Raw genomic sequence first — 12,642 nt, 5'->3', positions numbered from 1 at the left:
TTCTAATATCAGTTTTTTTTAATCAAAGTAATCGATTGTGTCATTGGTTTAGGGGTTTTGTAGGTTTTTAACCTAAACTACCTCTTGCTAGGGTTTTGTATTAATTTTTGTACTAGTGGATTTTATCTTCAGAAACGTGATATATAATTTGGTTTCATGGTGATATAGGATTCTAGTAATTTGAATTCTATTAATCTAGTTTGATAGTGCAACATGACTTGAATCTAATGGAGATGAATAAAGGTTGGCCCTTTGATGGTGGAAGAGTAATTGTAGAAAAGTTATCTTGTGAAGGTTTGTATCGATCAGATACACTTCAAGTATAACAAACAACAACAAAATTACTAAGCATTTAAAGAACAGAAAAGTAAATAACACAAAGGATTCACCAAATTGTCTTTCACCAAGAAAGGGATTGTTTTCACCAAGAAAATGGGTTATCACAAAGACGGTTATAATGACATGTACATTAGCATTTCACCCTAATGTTGAATACATACTAATCTATGTAAGTATATCCCTTGATTGAAGGGATTGTATCTAATTTATACTAAGAACTAATCCTCATCACAAAGATATCAGATTTGCTATCTATTCTATACTTATCTGTATCATTACCTAATATACAAAATATTACATAGAATAACTATCTACACGATGATGCTGATAGAGTTGAGACTCTAGTGCTAATGTTGATCTTCACGTTGGCGCTGACAGATAGCATGTAGAGTGTTTGACTCATCAGATCATAAGGTGTGACATTATAATCTCCCCTTATCTGATGATGTCAAAACTAATCTTCTTCTTCAGAGTCATTAGAAGAACCATCGTAGAATTTGTCATCTTCTTTCAATATCTCAAGCTTAACCCATCTGAATTCTTCAATTTTAAGTTCTTCCAGTATTTTACTAAGCTCCAGAGAGATCATCACATGATATCCTCTTTTCAGTTCAAAATGACATAGTCCTTCCATGAGAAGATGAATTCTTTCCCTGAACAAAGTCTTCTATGTTGGTAACATGATCATCTACTTCAATCTCAGTGTCTTCTTCTTCATTATCAGTGCTTTCCTCATCATCATCTACATAATCCTCTTCTTCAGATTCAAAGGATTCAACCACATATAGGTTTTCAATCCATTTTTGCATCCTTACAGCAATATAAAAATCATATTCAGTAGGAGCAGTGTTGATGATTTTTTAAGAGAGGGCATGAATGGGAATGGAGATCCCATGATTTTCAAATAACATTCATCACGAGCCAAGATTAATCCAAGCCAACGGGGATAGGGAACTGGCTTCTTGTTTCCAATGATGCAATCAATCACCGGATCAAGAAAAAGTTGAGCAAAATCCAGTCTTTTATTGTACACAATAGAGAACAAAATCCTTTTCTCAAAGATATTTAGTTGATCCAAGCTCCCAATCTTGTGTCCAAGGCAGTTGCCAATAACCCCTGTTAAGTACTTCCATCCTACACCAATACACCGACGAATAGTGTATTTGTATGAATCACAAGAGGCGTCCTGAAGATTAAAATTATACCCTAACCTTTCATGAACGGACTTGCATTTTTCTTCCGAGGGAGTTTCAAAGTAATTTTCTAATTGAGGAAGATGAAGAGCAGTTTGAAAAGATTCCATATTAATAGTAACTCTATATTGAACATCTCTAATAGTTCCAATAATTGTTTGATCATCAGAATCAACAGAGCATGAATAGTAGAACTCACATACTTGTTTAGGGTAGAATGAATTTGCGAAGTTGCAGAAGGCATATCGAATAGGGAAGATTTTAACATAATCAATGAAATCTTCGATTCTCGAGTTTGTGAACTGCTTTGAGATGTCATCAGAGAACGCCACATTGTTTTCTTGAATGATGATTGGAGAATCAGGGGCATAAGGACCTTTGACAACATCAACACTAGGGGAAAACTCGTAGAAAGGCTTTGGCATGGTGAGAGCTCTAAGGAAGATGAAGGATGAGAAAGCCTTTTTCGAGAGAGAAATCCAATTGCTTGAATAGCTTGTAAAAGTGACCTAGGACGAAGAATTCCTAACTTATACGAAAAAGTTTCTTCCCTTTTATGTAATCATGATTGAAGATATCTACGCCATAAAAATCTCATATCACAAGCTATTGATAAACCTTTTAATATTCATCCTAAAAGTTACCATTGAGATAAGGAAATTTCACTAGTGAGATATAACATCAGCGACAATGATCATCAGCGGAAGCATTTAGCGTATCAAAATTGCAGCTTGTAAATCAGTAAGTTTGTGATGTCTCCTAATAGTGTGGACTTAAACTACCACTCACTGAGATAGTATTGCGAGATCTCATTAGCATGGGGTTTCATATGCTGACTCATTATTCACTTTTATTAGAAGAAAAGAGAAACAGTGGTATGATGCGTGTACTACATTCCGGTATGAAATGTACCCATAGGCAAAGTCGAAGTTTTATTAGTGTACAACAAATACAGTGAATCATTAACTTCTTATTAGAAGAATTGTTGGGAAAAAATGGGTAGGTGCGTGTAATATATCAAGGTCAATGATATACCCATCGGCTTAGATTTTTCAAAATTTCATCGGCGTGAGGTCTCATACGCCGAATCAAAAAATTCTAAAGAAGAATATATGGAGAGAATGGATTAATGTATGTGATAAGCAATGGTTTTTTTAGCTTAACCATCAACATAGATTTTTCAAGCTCTCATCAACGTATGGTACATTACGCTGAATCATAAGACTTTAAAGAAGAAAGTAAGGAGATAACAGATTGCTTCAGTCATGCTGAGTTAGAATCAACGTGAATCATCAACAGTAATAACTCATCGGCAAGAAATGGTTCAATCCTTGCATCATAGAATTAGCCGCAGTCTAGAATCAAAGATTCACCATCAATTCATTATGGTACCGTGTCATACCTCAAACTAGGAGGTTAGGGGCATGAATAACCCTTTTTCATTTGAGGACCAGACAAGTAACTCTTACATTGATAACTATGTAATCAGGTTAAGCCATTGAGTTATGCTTAATGTTTCAGCAGAACATGAGCCTTGATGCATACAACAAAGCATGCTTACAAGGACAGAGTTAGGTAAGATAGTTAACTAAGAATAAACAACACCAGTTTTTTTATTAGGACCATGAAATCTCACTTAGAAAGTTTAGACAATGCTAGGAAATCAACATGAGGGGTTGACTCAATGTTCTCAACAGATGGTCTCGCTGATGAGACACTTAGAGAGATTTAGTCACATACTGCAACATGCTTCTAAAGGCGATGATTTGTTAAAAGTTTCATACTTGGCTTATGAACTGCCACCGTCAAATCCTTTTTTAAATGTTACAAAATAATAACATAAAAATATAAGATTACAAACAAAAGAGTTAGTTAAACAAAATATATTCTAAAAGCGATATTTTTGCAGCTTTTTCAGAAGCATGATAAAGACTCGATCCATCAACTCTTTTGGATTAAATGGCCATAAATGAACTTCCATTTTCCGAGATATCTACTATGCGACACTGTCTATTAATGAGAGAAAACAAGATCAACCATATGAAACATAAATACAATTCATATTAAACAAAGAGAGAGAATGCCTTTAATCATTGTGGTTTTGCAGATTGATTGTAACCTTCATGTTCACCAAGAATGAAGGAAGATCATGAACTAGTCTTTGTAACCAACGTGTTAAGAGGATCCAATCTTTGTAACATTCGAGTTATAAGAATCACCAAGACCAAACTCGAATGTTCCACTCGTTGTGAATCGTTGTCCTTAGGACGGCTTAAAGAATTGTTGTGTCCAAAGATACTAAAAGGTGTTTTTTTTAATGTTTTAGATTATTTTTAGCCTAATTATTCGGTCCATTTGGTGAGTATTTGTCCGAAGATTTGGCTTAAATTGCTTAACCGTTAAATTTTGGAGTTGCTGTCCATAAGTTAGTGTTAACTCAATGTAAAGTGATTCTCAGAATTTAAAGTAACATAAATAAAATCATTATTTTATAGCATCACATGTGATTTTCATTATTTACTATAAAACATAATCACTTTCAGAAAATGGACATCTTACTCTTATCCCATTTTACTGGTAAAGTTCACCACGATATCTAAACGTCACCCTGGTCCATGTTGCCACTGGGTCGTCTTTAGGACGGCTTAAAAAATTGTCGTGTCCAAAAATATTAAAAGGTGTTTTTTTTAATGTTTTAAATTATTTTTAGCCTAATTATTCGGTTCATTTGGTGAGTATTCGTCCCAAGATTTGGCTTTAATTGCTTAACCTTTAAAGTTTGGACTTGTGGACCATAAGTTTGTGTTAACTTAATATAAAGTGATTATCAAAACTTAAAGTAGCATAAATAAAACCATTATTTTATAGCACCACATATAATTTTTGTTATTTACTATAAAACATAATCAATTTCAGAAAATGCACACCTAACTTTTACCCATTTTTACTCGTAAAGTTCAACACGATATCTAAACGTTACCTTGGTCCATGTTGCCACCAGGCCGTCCTTAGGACGACTTAAAGAATTGATGTGTCCAAAGATATTACAATGAGATTTTTTTTGTTAATTTTTAGCCTAATTGACAGGTCTATTTGGTGAGTATTCGTCCCAAGATATGACTTTCATTGCTTAACCGTTAAAGTTTGGACTTGTGGTCCATAAGTTTGTGTTAGCTCAATGTAAAGTGATTATCAGAACTTTAAGTAGCATAAATAAAACTATTATTTTATAGCACCACCTACGACACTTTCGTTATTTACCATAAAACATAATCAATTTCAGAAAATGGACACCTAACTCTATCCCATTTTACTGGTGAAGTTCAACACGATATCCAAACGTCATTTTGGTCCATATTGCCATTGGATAGTCCTTAGGACGGCTTAAAGAATTGTCTTTTATATATATATATATATATATATATATATATATATATATATATATATATATATATATATATATAACATGACTCTATTGCGTAACATGGATTTTTTTGCTAGTTTATGATTAATATAACCATATAGTAAAGAGAAAATGGCAAAAATAGCCATTTACACTAATTGCATTACAAAAATAGCCAAAAAAATCGAAATTACAAAAATAGCCACCCATTTTGCAGATGAGAAGGTCCCATCTGCAAAATGACATTCTCATCTGCGAAAGTACAAGCACCTAAAGCACAGTTGTGCTTTAGGTACTTGTACTTTCACAGATGAGAAGTTGTTTTTTTTTAAATATTTCTGCTCTATATATAGGGTTAATTTCGCAGATGGAATGGGTCCATCTGCGAAATCCTCTGACTCTATCTGCGAAATGGTGTATTTTTTTTGTATTATTATTATTATTATTTTTTTAAGTTCGACTATGAAATGAATTGGTTTGACTACGAAATCATGTTGTTATATAAAAAGTTTTGTAGAAAAAATATCATTTTGGTTGTTATTTGTTTAGGAACTCTCTCTACAATTTGCTCAAAAAATGATTGAATATTTGGTTTGTCTTGTAACCGGTGGGAGATGGCAAGTTAATGGAACTAATCTGGAATACACATGTCCACAGGGAGGTATTTCTGAACTTGCTTTGATATTTTCTGAGTATATTAGTTATAGTGATTTTGTATCTTTGGTAAGAAGCAAAATTGGTTTGTTAGACAAATATAGAATTAGTCTTCGTTTCCACCATCCAGAATTAAATTATTATATAGCTAAAGTTGAAGACATGGATGTTAGAATGTTGATAAACGTAATCAAATGTAGTGGAGGAAGGGCTGTGAAAGTGTTTGTGGTGGTTGATGAAGTTGAGGAGGTTAATGGGGGTGGTGAAATTGGAAACCAACTTGTTGGTAATTTATGCAGTTATAAAGGGAGCAACGATTCGATAGGTACTTTCAATACTCCTAGTGTACCTCAGTTTCACAGTGTTGCTGAAAATGTTAATGTTAGTTATTCACCTATTCACTATGTGGATCCCGAGAATTACAAGTCTGTTGGTGATGATGATGTTGGTACATATCTTAATCATGTGGGTGGTCGTTGTGATGATGTTGCCGAACAAGAAGTTAAACTTATGAATAGGCGTGTGGTAGATAAAACTAAAAAGAAAAAAAAATTCAAGTCAAAAAAATCAAAAAAATCATGTTTACGGGCATTATGTTGATGTTGGTGATGTATGTTTAGATATAACCGAGCTACAAAGCAATTCCGATAGAGATGAGTTGGGTGATGAAGTTAAAGCTAAGTTTCTCGATAACCTTTTTCACGGTATGCCCCCTGTACCAGCATGGCCAGTTGATATTAATGAAGATATCCCAACACAGATGGTAGACATTAATCTTCAAAAGATTCAATGTGAGAGTATATTTAAGAACAAAGAACTTTTAAAGCGGTGTATTGGTAAAAAATGTCTTCGAGAAGGTTTCCAGACGAGGACAAGTAGATCCACCAAATCAAGGTATGAAGCTGTGTGTGTTTCGAAAAATTGTTCTTGGTTACTAAGAGCAAAAGCAATTAAAAATTCTGATTGACTTTTCCAAGTGAATAAATTTGTTGATGTACACACATGTTCTTCAACATTGTTGCAACCTAATCATCGACAAGCAAACAAATATGTTTTGGGTGAATATGTTGCTGATGTTTTGGCTGAAGACTATAGTAGAGTTTATCGGGGAAAAGAAATTGTTAATGATATGAATGCTCAATTGAATATCAATATCTCATACCATCAGGCATGGCGTGCGAAGCAATATGCATTGTTGTCGTTAAGGGGTACGAAAGAGGATTCTTTTACCAAACTTCCGGCGTATTGTCACAACTTGGCCAAACATAATCCGGGTACTGTCACACATATTAAAACAGATGCTGATGATCGCTTTGAGTTTTTGTACGTCGCACTCGGTTGCTCGGTTAGTATTATCATATCCTAATTTAATTTTTTAATATTTATTTTGGTGTATTTGAATAGATATACAATGTATTGTAGTTACGAGCTTTTGTCAATTTTTGTAAGCCGACCCTAGTAGTAGATGGAGCTCACCTAAATGGAGAGTTCAAAGGTACCATGCTACTTGTAGTTACTAAGGACGGACAAAACCAAATATTACCGGTTGCATATGGTATATGCAAAAATGACTGTACCGATTCTTGGACATGGTTTTTTCAAAAACTACATGATTGCATAGGAAATATGCAGGAGCTTACAATTATATCTGATAGGTCTCCATCTATAGCAACATCCGTTGCCAACATTTTTCCTCACGCTCATCATGGAATATGTGGTGTCCATTTGTATTTCAACATAGTATCTAGATTCGGCAAGAGTAAGACGGTTAAAGGAATTTTTTGGGAGGCGTGTAGGGCGTACACAGTTGATGTTTTTGATGCTGCCATGGATGTTATGAGAAAGACAAAAGAACCAGTATGAGAGTACTTAAAAAGTATAAATCCAGAAACCTGGTAAAGGGCACATTTTAAAGGGAACCGATACAATCTTATGTCGTCCAACAGTGCGGAGTCTATAAATGCATTATCTAGACACGCACGTAAGGTGCCAATACTTATGTTGATTGATTTTTTTCATGCTACAATGCAACAATGGTGGTTTCAAAGACGTAACTTTGCAGGTATTAAGTAAATTTGTAATATTAATGTTTTATTAGTTTTGATGTTATTGATCTTAACTTCTTCATTTTGGCTGTTTTTTTAGCGGAAGCAACAACAACACTTACCCCTTGGGCGGATGAAGTTGTAAAAGAAAACAAGAAAACTTTTACCAAATGGGATGTTCGCATGATCTCAAATACGAAATGCGAGGTCAAAAAGGGGGCACAAAATGTGATTGTTGATTTTCAACATATGACATGTACATGTAGGCATTGGCAACTTGATGGGATACCTTGTGGTCATGTCATAAGATGTTTAACAGTGAACAATTACCAAGACTGCTCGAGGTTTGCATTGAATGCTTACCTTACCGAAACACTGAGGAAAACATATGATGAATCAATAAACCCTCTGCCGAAGCCATCCGAATGGGAGATCCCCGATGATTTGATGATTGTTAAGCCACCTATAATGGATAAACGTCAGCCAGGCAGGCCAAGAAACACAGACCGCATTCCATCCCAAGGCGAGGGTCCAATTATAAAAGAGTGTTCTACATGTGGTCAACTAGGACACATGAGAAATAATTGTACTGGAAGGGCGTCCGGTAGCAGAGCAGGTCACATAATTTCTACTGCAGAAATGGCATATAATATTGGTGGTTCAGCGGGTTGCTCACAAACCCATAACACTGATTTTGATATAAAACAACCTTGAAATTAAGAGTAATGACGAGTTGTTAACTTATTATGTATTGTAATATTTTTATTAACTCTTACAAGACATTGCTATGCTTTCGTTTGTTGATTATAACAATGAATGAAGCCTTTATATTATAAATATAGTTTGCAGATTTATTTTAACAGTTACAACATGTTATTTAAAAAAAACAACAAACGATCCTTTGGCAACCTAATCTGTTTCATGATAATATTACAACAACTTTATAACTAATTTTTAAACTCAGGGAACTGCAACGAGTACTTCTCTTTCTCCATTGTTATATAGTCATCCCTAATTCTCATTTTGTCTTCGAAACGATCCTTTTTTACCATAATGTGTATCAACTGCTCATCCTTCTCAGCAAGCCGTTTTTCAGTCGTTTTGATTGCCTTCTTACTCTTTTTTATCCAATCTTTATGCTCTTTGATTTTGTTTTTATTGAGGTCAATCCATTCTTGAGCTTGTTTGCATTCCGAATCTATATCATTAGCAAGTTGAGTGAGAAGTCGGGATGACTCTTTGTCCTCTTCTTGTTGTGCTTCAGCCTTCTTTAATTCTTCAAAATTTTCATGTGACATATATGGCCCGGCTGAAGAGGGTGTAAAAAAAGGGTCTACCAAATCACAGTAGTAACAATCTACTTCGTTGCATGAGCAAATTTCGAATTTGTGTGAGGAACTCATAATAAAGTCGATATTGTATTAAACTGGAGCAATAAGTGGTATTTATACATACTAGACAGTAATGAGAAGTCCAAATTTGAAATGACTAGACAGAAATGACAAGTCACTGTAGTAACCTGCACATCCCAGTGGGACCCTTAAGTGACAAGAGATAAATGACAGTTTGACATGACAAAACACTGCATAAAGCTGAAAATGGTAGTCCAAATATTACCATTTCGTAGTCAAAGTATTAATTCATAGTCTATTTATTTATATAAATAGATGTTTAAGATCTATAAACCAAACACCCAAATCACCTAAACGAAACGAATTCCCATTATTAGAAATGTCGTCAAATGCAGCAAGTTCTTCGAATGAAGTACCTGGTTCCAATTCTGAAAGGCCATGGATGACAAACGAGGTGTTACTTCTAACACGATGTTGGCTAAGTGTTAAGGATGGTGAACCGTTACTTGCTCCCCCGCATTGCCTAATTGGTGATGAATGGAGTCGCCTCACATCTTTGTTTAACCATGAGATGGGAGAAGGACAAAAAAGAGAAAAATCAGATGTTGTTACTAAGTGGACGGATGTAAAGGAAGAAGTGACATGGTTCAATCGAGCATGTAGTTATGCAAAATGTAACAATGTTCGTTATCGTGACAAAGAAGAGTTCTTGGAAGTTGTTACAGAGTTCTGTGAGCATGACGGAAGAGACTTCGAATATGAGGAAGTTTGGAAGGTTGTTAGAGATAAACAGTATTTCAAGTAGACCGCTCTAATTTGTGTTAAGAATAACCCATGGACTTGTGTTTTACGTTAATGCTTTGTTCGTATTATGTCGTTGTTTTTCATGTAATTGTTGTGATGTTTTTAATGGTTCATGGAATCCTTGTTACTAATGTATTCTAATATATTGTGATAACTAATGCAATGGCCATTTATTAACTCAAGTTAATCATACGAGTTGCTCACATAATAAACTAAAATATATTTTAAACAAATGAAATACATACGAAATACATGAAAATAACCTGGTACTCACATAATAAACTAAAATAGATTTTAAACAAACGAAATACATACGAAATACATCAGAAATACATGAAAATAACCTAGTACATGAAAATAACCTAGTACTCAAATAATAAACTAAAATAGATTTTAAACAAACGGGATATATTTCAAAATATTCCAAGGGGCTTCAAACTGGAATTCCAACCCGTTACTTAATGACTTGTATTCCTCCTTAGCAGCTTCCAAGATGACATCCTCAGTAGCATTTAAACGGGTGTCGTCAATTTTGATATAAAGATCGTTGAATAATAGAACTTCGGTTTTCATTTCATACCATCTTGCTAAGATGTCTAGTTCGTCACGATCGTTTCTTGTAGCCATTCGGTTTTCAGCATTGAAAATATTGGTTAAACGGCTCCAAAACATTGGATCGTTCAACTTGCTTGTCTCGTACACATGAATATAAGCATGTGTAAGAACCAAGAACTCTTCATTGCTCCATGACATAGAACTCATTTTGATTGAAACAAAGAGAGTAGAATCTAAAAAACAATATTTGAACAACTATATTGGTTAATTTAATAAAGTATTGCATGTAACTTAAGGTCAATTTATAGTAGTTTCTACACAAAATCGCAGTCCAATCTTCTAATATGTCTGCAATTCATAGTCAAAATTAACTGACGAATGCAGTGTACTATACTTATAACACAACAGATCACTGTTCGAGTTGACAATTCATCCCCGGTTGAATGACAACGCAATACATTGCTGCTTGAGTTGACAAGTCATTGCACCAGGAAAGTAAGGAGTCGTTATAAATAGATTTCAATATCCGTTGTAATTGTATTGTATTACTTCCCTCCTTGCAATTATGGACTCACCACATATATGGAGAAACGCAGAGGAGGTCGCTTTGGTTCAAGCTTGGATTACAACTATAGAGGTGGATTTTCCACCGGGTCCCCCACAAGTTCGTGCTGGATCATTTTGGTCTCGTGTCTGTCATTTGTTTCACCATTTAATGAACCACACTCAATATCGAAGAAGAAGAGATGTCAAAGCGAAGTTTCTGGATATGAAAATGAAGGTGAAACAATTTCAACGTATTTATAACGAGTTGGATAACGAACATGCAAATACGGATGAAGACATTCTACGACAGGTGGCTTTGGAACTATACCGTTTTGAATATGATGGTAGCGAGTTTACCCACTTAGATGCATGGAATCTTTTAAAGAATGTCCCTTATTTTTAATATGCATGTTGGTTAAGTTAATTGTTTTTCGTTATTTAAGTTACTTGTTGTTGTATGTGTCTAGTCGTTACTATTTAATAAACGTCCATTTCTTTTAATATATGTTGTTTCGTTAATAGCCAATATATAGAACGCAATAAAATATAAATGGGGTACATAAATAACTAACACATAATACGACATAAAATATAAACTGGGTACATGGATAACTAATACGTAACACAACACTAAAATAAAAACGGGGTACATAAAAAACTAATATATAATACTACATAAAACATAAAGGTGCTACATGAATAACTACTGCATTGAGGGAGGTAACAGGACCACCGTTTCATTTGGTATTTCCCAATGCACATGTGATGGTATAGCATTCACCAACTCAGATCCATATGCAAGTCGATACACATAATTAGTGAACTTGTAATCAACCATTCTCTGAACGGACTCAGATGTACGAGTTCTTAGACATGTTATAGCGTGGCCACATGGTATACCGCTTTTTTGCCATTTACCACAACTACATACCCTTCGTTCAAGTTGTACGTTGCTGGTGGCAAAAGTGTCATCGACTTCAAATGTATCCCCATACAAACGTCTTGCATTAAAATTATAAGACTTGTTGAGACTTTTTTGAACCTTACTCTCAACGTAAGGGGTCAACCCACCAGACAACCTCCCTGTAAAATTTGATATTTTAATAAAAATAGTAGCACAATAAAAAAAACTAAATATAACAATCTCCCTTACCAGCCAGTTCGGCCCGTTCAGCATACTTTGATTGTATCGACGTGGTGGTTAACTCAATTATCGTTGTTATAGGAAACTCACGTGAGGATATAATTTGCAAAATTTCAGGGACGTCAATCGATTTAACATTGTAACGTATTTTTGGGAAAAATGCTCTTGTCCATTTTGAAATCGGTATATCGTCAAGCCAGTAAATTGGACTCATAAGCAAGGTGCAGAAAGGTGGTTTCCTACATGTACTTTACAACCTTTCCAAACACAAGTAAAAATCATCAACGCTATATGCATTGCATGACTTCCAAAACAACGATTCGACTTCCGTATTGTTATGTCCGACAGACTCACGTATCTTTCGAGCTATATCTTTAGGACAATATCCATGATAGGAATCCGGGTAGGCACTCTCAACACCAAAGTCTATGTTATCACACAGGTTGCTTATGAAACCAACCTCTATGTCCTCACCTAAACAATCTCTTAACCTCATCATGAACCATCTCCATGATTCTTCACACTGTAAGGTTCCCAAACCAATTGCTAAGAGTAGTGGTTCATGATTTCCATTTAAAGCCACTGCGAAGTACATTATTGTCAGAAA

Source organism: Lactuca sativa, chromosome 7, assembly GCF_002870075.4.
Source record: "Lactuca sativa cultivar Salinas chromosome 7, Lsat_Salinas_v11, whole genome shotgun sequence".
In the NCBI taxonomy this organism is placed as follows: domain Eukaryota; kingdom Viridiplantae; phylum Streptophyta; class Magnoliopsida; order Asterales; family Asteraceae; genus Lactuca; species Lactuca sativa.
This window is presented reverse-complemented; position numbering follows the sequence as displayed.